This window comes from Ursus maritimus, unplaced genomic scaffold, assembly GCF_017311325.1.
Source record: "Ursus maritimus isolate PB19 unplaced genomic scaffold, ASM1731132v1 scaffold_18, whole genome shotgun sequence".
NCBI lineage: Eukaryota > Metazoa > Chordata > Mammalia > Carnivora > Ursidae > Ursus > Ursus maritimus.
In genome coordinates this window covers 45,365,105-45,372,078 of record NW_024424230.1, presented here as the reverse complement: position 1 = coordinate 45,372,078, position 6,974 = coordinate 45,365,105, and positions in this window count along the sequence as shown.

The window sequence follows — 6,974 nt, the reverse complement described above, 5'->3', positions numbered from 1 at the left end:
CCACACATCAAGTGGCAAAAAATACTAAGGTAGAGAATGAAACTTCATACTGTTCTCTGTATGAAACATGGAAGAGATGTTTACAATAAATGTTTATTAATTATACAGCTCTTTAAACTCTATAAGAATATAATAAGATATGAAAGCAACATATTATAATGTAACCTATAATAAAAATAATAGTATTTTTGAATGTTTACTATATGCCAGGCAATATCCTAAACTCTTTACTAGGATTAGATCATTTAATTTTCATAATATTCCTATGAAATAGATACTAGCATCATCATCCCCATTTATGGACAAGGAAACTGAGGCAAAGAGTGAGTATTTGTACCTAGGCATTCTGGCTCTGGAGCCCTTCCGAAGTACGAGAAGAAAGTATGTACCTGGTCACAGAACACAAATAAATGGCACACAGAGAAGGTACAACCTCAACACTCATTGGCCTGTAGTCCGCCACACTGGCTTTTTCAACAGCTGGGAGCACAGGATAAGCACAGAGAATAAGGGAGAGATTCATTATTACTAATGTGCCAAGATGGTTTGTGTTTTGTTTCTTAAATATTTTAAGAATTTTAAACATTTTCCTAAGAAAAAATGTTCAGAAACAGATATTACTACAGGTCAATATTACATGGGCAGAATTCACCTGTGTTACAGTGTATTCCAAAGCACTTTGTGCTGGTCTGGGTCCTGGTGAGGCAGACCCCAAAATGAGTCTGAGAGCCATAAAACTGATACAAATCTGACCCTAAGTGAATGGGGAAATGGAAGGAAGGACAAAGGAAAGTCATGTGGCAATAATTCCATGGAAAGTTCAGCAAGGCCTTGGGGCGGGACTCTTCTCGCCTAAGAACAGGCCGGTTTGAGTGACTCTGCCTTGTGCTTTGCTGAAAGCAGCCCATGGGAAGCACGGCCTCAGTGCCAATGGTATAGTGGATCTCAGAGCACGGTAGCTAAGGCCTTCAGTCAATTACTCGCCCTGCTCTCCAAGATCTAAGAGGCACTTTCTCATGGTTGCCACATAAGATTCTCAAAATGTAACGTACGTACAAATCACCCAGGAATCTTACTAAAATGCAGATTCATTCAATAGGTCTGGGTGGGACCTAAGTTTCTGTACTTCTAACAAGTTCTCAGAAAATGTGATGCTGTTGGTCTACAGACCTCGCTTTGAGTGGCAAGGTCCTAGAGAATGTTTGGAAGAGCCCTATACAAACCATGTACGTATGTTTACGGAGAACCCTTCACAGGCTTAATTCCTCGCCCAATGTGGCAGCCATCTGTTGTATATACTTTCAGGTTAGGGTTTGTTTGTTTTTTTTCCATTCACATAATTCATTCTCCTTGCCTCTAGTATCACAGCTGTCAATCTCATCTTGTCACCCTGCTTGCAAAACCTGCTAATGATCATCTCTATATTATCTCTATATCTATATGCATTCATTTCTGGTACCAAGGGAGGGCTTTGACCCTCTGTGACCTCAATAACACCTCTTCTCCCCTCCAATTATTTGATTCAGACAGTTGATGTTTCTTAATCTTTAGCAACAAATTTCAAGCAAATTTCTCCTACAACCCTATTGCACTCTAAAGTCCATCCTACATAGAAGCTCTGGTGCAGCCAGTCATCTCATCTCTTCTATGAGAGTCCTGTGGGATCTGGCCACATGCATCTCCTCTAGGTTACCTGAAGCCTTCTGCGGTTATCACCCTAATACCATGTACCTGTCCACCTATTGCTAAACACATCTGTTCCTTCATTCCAATCGCCGACCTCTTTGTATATCTTAATTCTATACACAGTGTTTATTGTGTAAAATAGCAGTTCTCACATTTTTTTTTTAAGCCATGGAATTCTTTCATCAAAGAAAACTTGAATAAATTAGCTTGGTCTCCCTGGAAAAGTGGAATACAGAGAGGTCACCAGCAACACACCTTGTGTATTAAGGTGCTGAAGCGTTATCATGAAAGCTTTGGGGAGCAAGTGAAGAATTTTGAGGAAGAAAAAGAATGATCAGACTCTAACATTGTGAATGAGTACTCTGGTAGATGTGAGGATAACTTGAAGAGGGTCCAGATGGAATTAGAAAGACAAGGAAGGAGGATATGAAGAACATTAAGGGGTATAGGAATCATGGTCATCAGAATTTGCTGTTTGGCTGTGAAGCAGTGAAAGAGAGAGGGCATGTCTCTCAGATCTCATGCTTGGGCAATTTTTTTTTTTAAAGATTTTATTTATTTATTTGACAGAGATAGAGACAGCCAGCGAGAGAGGGAACACAAGCAGGGGGAGTGGGAGAGGAAGAAGCAGGCTCATAGCAGAGGAACCTGATGTGGGGCTCGATCCCATAACGCTGGGATCACGCCCTGAGCCAAAGGCAGATGCTTAACCGCTGTGCCACCCAGGCGCCCCATGCTTGGGAAATTATTGATGCAGGAGGGCAGGGGTTGCCAATTCCTGAACTGAGGAAGATAAGAGGGGGAAGAGGTTTAGGAAGAAAGATACTAAGTTCAGATTTAAACATACTGAGTTGGAGGGAGACATCCAGTAACCAACAATTTGGGTAAATTGATGTGGAAATCAGAAGAGTCTGGCTTAGAGACCCCTCTAGTATCCAAGTCTGTGTTACTGTTTGCAGACCATTCTCAGCCTCTGCTTAGGCAAATGCTCAAAATTCATATAAAGTAAAATCTTTTCATCTGAATTGTCTATGAAGTTTTCCTTTGTTCCAATGTGTTGTACAAAACGTAGGTTGTCTGCTACACTTGTTACGTCAGTAACTATTCTTTCCTTCTCTTCCAAAGTACTCTTTGCATATCTAAGTCTGGGGTTCTCTGTATTGGACTCATGCTTAAACATTCAGAGCAACAAGGAGGTTTTTGTTCTGTTCCTTTTGGTAGAAAGAATCATTTCTGATCAGAATCTGTGCTCAAAAGAAAAATTAAAGGCTCTAGCTAAGAAGAAATAGGAATTACAGTTGACCCTTGAACATGGGGGTTAGGGACACAGCCCCTGCACCGTCGAAAATCTACATTTAATTTTTGACTCCCCCCAAACTTAACTACTAATAGCCTACTGTTGATTGGAAGCCCTAGTGATAACATAAAGTCAATTAATATATATTTTGTATATGCATTATATACTATATCCTTACAATAAAGTAAGCTAGAGAAAAGAAAACACTAAGAAAATCATGAGAAAAAAACATTTGCATTACTGTACTGAAACAAAAAAAGCCTGTGCATAAGTGGACCCCTGCAGTTCGAACACGTGCTGTTCAAGGGTCAACTGTTGTAGAAAATCTTGGGTGTAATCTGTAGAAGGTAAAATAAACTGGGTTTCTGTGATATTTGGTGAGAAAAGAGGTACTATGTATAATAAACAGGATATAGCGTGCTTTGTTTAGGTTAAGTTGTGCTATGCATTGTTTTCGGTTATATTTTTGTAGTTTTCAAATTTGGGCTTAAAGTCTTTGAGGGGTCACCGGGAGGGAAGGAGTGTTGCTGGGTAATTGGGACTTCAGGCTCATCACTACTATTTCGGCAACAACGACCTAACTTGTTTTACATAAGCTTTCATTGAAGAAAGGATTCTATGGCCTTTTTTTTTTTTTTAACAGTGACAACCACTATTTTATGCAATAGAAACTGTAAGAAATATGAAAGTCAATAAAGGAAGAGTTCAGAGCAAAGAAAGAAAGCTGTTTAACAGTAGATGGACCTCTACGGGGTGCCTGGATGGCTCAGTCGGTTAGGCATCTGCCTTCGGCCCGCATGGGGCTCCCTGCTCAGTGGGGAACCTGCTTCTCCCTCTGCCCTCCCCCTGCTTGTGCTCTCTCTGACAAATAAATAAAATCTTTAAAAAACCCGAAAACAGTAGATGGACCTCTAGGTAGTATTAGGATGCTAACTGCAGAGTTTCAGGCAACCTAGAGATGCATGGTGGCCAAACCCCTTAGCACTTCCAGGCAAATTCCTCACCTAGTAGACAAGTATGATAAACCGGCTACACCATGGACTTTGGGGCCCAACTTGGTTGGAAGGAGGGGTTGAAACTGTTTTAGCTCAAGATGAAGAAAAACACACTGTCCAAACCAAATAATTGGAGGAAATGGGATTAATATCACAGAGGGCTAAAGCCCTCCAAGTCCTCTCTTGAAACCAAAATGAATGCCCATGTGCAGATTTCTGGAGACAATCAGAAAGGTGTTACACAAGCCATGTGATAAGAGGAGGTTAACTGCTATGATGTCCGAGGCAATGAACTTCGTGGACTTCCTTAAATGGGCCACAATTTTTCTGCCAATATTTTTCTCACCATCTGGAACAACTACCCTCCCCTTCTTCAATTAGCTAACCTTTACCTATTCTTTTATAACTCAGTTCAAGCATTCTCTGGAACAAGAAGCCCAGTAAAATTTGGATGGACAGTCTTTCTTTGTGCTAACACAACAGGACACAATTCTAGTTCATTATAATCTTGATCTGTTGTTGCTCCACACCTTAGCTCCTTCAAGGCAATGCATGATGTCTGAAAATGCATCTCCAAAGCTTAGCACAAGAACCTAATTCATGTCTGTTGAATTAATAAATCCACAAGGCTTACTAAGATCCCCTCAAAGTAATTTGGGCAGAATTCTTTACAGGTAAACAGTGCACCTTTAAGTGCACTCTAAGTTTTACAGGGGAATTAAAATATGCCCATGGTTAAGGAAGACAAAAGAAAGATGTAAGCTTTTGAGTTTTTGTTTGCGTGTGTGTGTGTGTGTGTGTGTGTGTGTGTGTGTGAAGAAAGTGCGCCACGAGGAGACAAAATGTTGAATAGGAGATTAAGTGGCTTGATTAAGGCATCCATATAATTCACAAACAGTGTATTGGAATATATGTATTAGGGGGTCGGGTGAAGAATAACTGCCGCAAACTGAATCAAATTTTCTGGATAATGAAACAATGACTCTTGTCATTGTTTTGTCTTGTACAAAAGTTGCTTTCAGGCAAAATGTCCAAGAACGCTAAAACAAAACAAACAAACCAAAACAAAACAAAAACCCCTCAAAGCTATCACAATACAACAGCGAGTGGGTAAGTCTTCTCGCACGCTTTCAAAACGCCGCCTGCTCGCTCCTGTCTTGTTTTTGGTAAATCAAACCCATCCTTGCTCAGATTAGACAAAATCCCTTAAAACACGTTTTAAAAAAACCCCAAACCAAAAAAACCCTGCCTTGAAATGCAAAGACGAGTTTGGGCTGTGGACTCCGGCCGAGCTCCTCCCTGGGACGTGGCGGTAAACCCAACTCCGCAACGTGTCCCGGGGTCTCCGGGGGTACCGCCGCCGCAGTGGGCGAGCTGAAGCCCCCAGCCCCGGAGTTTCCAGGACACGGAGCCCAGAAAGCCTCCTGCCGCCTCTCTCGCGGGAAGGCTTACACGGGCGCCGCCAAGGGGCGGACAGAGAGCCGGCTCGAGACCAGGGCGGGGAACCCCGGGTGCCTAGAGCCCCTCTCATCACCTGGCTCGCAACCCGGAAGCAGATGCGGGCTGCGCGGTGCGGCCCGGGTTGCGATTCCGGGTCGCACCGCGCCGCAGCCGGTGCTCTGCTCGCCGCCACAGCGCCCCGCCCCCACGCTCCGGACCTGGGCAGGCGGCGGCCGCTTGGCCGCTCCCGGGGCCACATGGCTGAGGGGGACGCAGGGAGCGACCAGAGGCAGGTGAGGGCCCGGCGGGGGGCGGACCTCCAGGCTGGGCTCGGCCTCGCCTCGCCGCCCCGGGCCTCCTCCGCTGAGGGGCCTTCTGCCCGGGACCACCCCCGTTCCCGCCGGCACCGTCCGGGCAGCCAGGCGCTCCGTTTGCTGCACTGCGTTCCATTTTATCTGCGCTTGTTCGCCGATCGCCCTCCGGCCGGCTTCTCCCGAGCCTTCGGCAAGCTCGGCCTGCCTCGGACGGTGTCATCGTCAACCATCAACCATCAGCACGCGACCGGGCAGCACGGCGCCGGAGACAGAAGTCCGGGTTCTGCTTTCTGCCCGGTCGCCGCTAGGTCACCTTGGACAAGCTACTTATCCCCGGTTTCTGCCTTTGCAAAATGGGCAATAATAACACAGACCCTGGAATTCCTTGAGGGCCCCCTAGATCTTACTCCTCTTGATACTGAGCTTTCCCCAGTGCGTGGCTCACGTGGGTGCTCTTAAAGCTTTTCTACTGGGCTGTGAGGACAAAATGAGATGATACAAAGTTGCATACTTTGCTTGCCATTTTCACCTTTAGATACTATTATTTTCCTTTTTTAACCCCAAACCAAAAGAATGATTTCTGAAATGTTTTTAGGGTTTGATTGCCAAAAAAAAAAAAAACCCAACAAAAAACTACCCAGCCCTGGGCCCCAGTCCAAACCAAACAAAGTGAAGGAGGTAAAGAGTGGGAATATAGGGCTAGTATGCAGCAACGCTACTGGGGAGTGGGAGTGAGGATTACCTGCTAGAAAAGGTGAAGCAGAATATGTGTTTATCTTTCCACTTGTAAGTCTTGCTATAGGATATGGGAGTGCATATATATTTGGCTCAGTGGCGGCCAAAAGCACGGTGATGGTGTAGCAAGGCTGATAACAGTTGTTGCAGTAGTATCTGGCAACCACCCATAGAGTAGAACACCGTGACCCGCTGCTAAAACCGTTTGGCAGTGTTCTTCCAGGGATCCTTCATCCAGGCTAGTGATGTTAAATGCAAATACTTCATAAAGGAGGGAGGAAAATTCAGGCTTTTAGGGCATGTACCTTCATTGACTTGTCCTCCCATCAACTTCTTTCAGAATGAGGAAATTGAAGCAATGGCAGCTATCTATGGCGAGGAATGGTGTGTCATTGATGACTGTGCCAAAATATTTTGTATTAGAATTAGCGACGATATAGATGACCCCAAGTGGACACTCTGCTTGCAGGTATTTTTTTCCCCTTCTCTATAGCCATTTTCCAGTTA